Below are 2,500 nucleotides of genomic sequence, written 5' to 3'. Positions count from 1 at the left end.
AGTATTCTGCATGTTTAGTTTTGTATTTTTGGGACCTGCAGCTACATCACTGGTTAACATCTGCATTATGTGCACTCAAATGTGAGACTTTTCATGACAGCCTCAATTTCTTTTTTTTAATCTTTGATCATTCCTGAGATATTTATTATTCATTCCAACATATCCTCGAAAAAAAACTGAAAGCTGTTAGTTGGTCGATGGGCAGTTTTTTAAAAAATTATCCTGAAAATTATTTGATATATCAAGCTAGCATTTCTCAGATGTCTATATAAATATCCACTTTTTATGTTATAAAAATTTCAAGCCAATCAGAGACAGTCGGGAAGAAATTGTTGTGAAAAATTGATGACTTGCGATGAAAAAACAAATAGTGCTGTGAAAAAAGTATTTGCCCCCAACAGAAATTTTCTATTTTTGTCATACCTAAATGCTCCAGATCATCAAACTAATTTCAATATAAGACAAAGATAACCCAAGAAAACACAAAATGCAGTTTTTAGATGTTGATTTCATTTATTGAAGGAAAAATGCTGTCCAGGTCATCTTGCCCTATGTGAAAAAGTAATTGCCCCCTTAGCTACCGAATTACCAAATGACTGAATTCATTCATCAGTTGGGTTCAGTTTCACCATCCACCCTCACAGAGCAATGAAAGAATGGAATTCACTTCCCAGTTATGTAACTCAACAGAGCAACATAGTAAATTTTAAAATAAAACTAAAAGATTATTACTTAGCATAAAATTTCCGTTATTAATATCCATGGGTTGCTCGGGGGAGCAGAAGCTGGTAAAATGCAATAATTAAATAAAATTAAATCATAAACTTAAATGTAGTGGCTGCAATGTTACAATAGCAAGACAGATTCCAGTTATACTGTATATACTGTGAATGTAATTAATAGTAAGGATGCAAGATTCAGCGTTTCATTGTCCGAGAGACTGATATCATGGTTAGTTCTGAGGTAGATTATTCTTTAATCATTATTATTGTTGGGTCATGGCATCTTTGAAGAAGAACAAAATTTATTTTTATGATAATTCAATGTGGGAGTACTGTGTGTTGTATGCTTTTTGATTTAGTATGAGTTGTGTACATGTATGTCTTTTGTATTGTATATGTATATTCTTGTATGTATTGTTTATGTATTCTGTAATTCTGATTTGTATGCATTATGTGTACATGATGCATTTTGGTGTTGTCACAAATGAAATTATGAAGACCCCAGGAAGAATAGCTGCTGCCTTGCAAAAGCTAATAGGGGATCTCAATAAAACAAACAAACAAAACGCCAGGCTTGTTGAATCTAAACATCACTAAATAGAACCTGTCTGGCATTGTGAAGAAGCTAAAGGGTCTTAAAAAGCAGCACATGACGCCACGTTCTAAAGACATTCAAGAACAGATGAGAAACAAAGTCATTAACATTAAGTTTGGAGGGTTACAAATCCATTGCTGAGGCTCTGGGACTCCAGAGAACCACAATCTGAGACATGGAACAGTGGTGAACGTTCCTAGGAGAGGACCAACGGCCAACATTTCTCCAAGAGCGTCAACATGTAATCCAGGAGGTCATCAAAGAACCCAGAAGGACATCTGAAGATCTGCAGACCTCACTGGCCTCAGTTAAGGTCCGTCTACATGATTCTGTCATAAGGAAGACTGGGAGAGAATGGATCCATGGGAGAGTTGTAAGGATCAAACCACTACTGACCAAAAATAATGTAAAGGTTCGTCTGGCACGGTGGTCCCTCGCCATATCGCGGTTCACTTTTTGCGGTCTCACTGTATCATGGATTTTTAAATTGCATTTGGTATCCTGTATTTTTTGCTACATCGTGGGACTTTATGATAAGTACGTCATTTTATATATTTATTATTGTAGCGAGCCGGGTTGAAGAAAGATGCTGAAGAAAGAATATTTGCCTTTTATGCACCCTGCAACTGGCAGATGCTTTTATTTTGACACAAAAAGAGCAACAACAGTATATGTGGCAGGAAGTCATCAAACACACTTCACACTCAGTCCTGACAACATAAAATTTCACCAAATAACTAGGCTGACTATACTACAAAAACACAATAGAACACACACTAATAACACTGTAGCACTAACATAAACCACAAGAATGGCACTGAAACCACCAACACCCCGAACTCCTATGGTGTATTGCAGCACAACAGTTTAGTCATAGCAACTGGCTCTGCAATCGCTACATTATTTTAATTATTTTACGGTAAAATAAGCATTTTCTAGCCTAAAAAAATGAAAACAATATAAAAATATATTTAAAAATAATAATTAAAACATATTAAAATAATATTTAATTGAAATACAATGTGTATCGCATACAGCACTGGGCGCTGATTAGCTCAGCGACCATAACGTCAGTCTCCTCTGTCTCCCGTGTTTAGCCTGCATTCAGCATCTCGCCTTTCCATTTCACATCGATATCTGATCACTGCGCATAGTGTTGGTCTGTGTGGGGAGGGTTTAGAAA

The 2,500-nt window shown here is 36.0% G+C and overlaps 1 protein-coding gene across 1 annotated transcript in view; it reads left to right on the top strand.

Moving 5' to 3' along the window:
• grin2ab (glutamate receptor, ionotropic, N-methyl D-aspartate 2A, b) overlaps positions 1-2,500 on the top strand; it is a 141,437-nt gene that overhangs the window by 114,268 nt on the left and 24,669 nt on the right. The gene's annotated exons all lie outside the window — the stretch shown is intronic.

This window comes from Amphiprion ocellaris, chromosome 4 (genome assembly GCF_022539595.1).
Source record: "Amphiprion ocellaris isolate individual 3 ecotype Okinawa chromosome 4, ASM2253959v1, whole genome shotgun sequence".
Classification (NCBI taxonomy): Eukaryota; Metazoa; Chordata; class Actinopteri; family Pomacentridae; genus Amphiprion; species Amphiprion ocellaris.
Note: the sequence above shows the minus strand (reverse complement) of the source record. Positions and strands in the feature narration are given on the sequence as shown.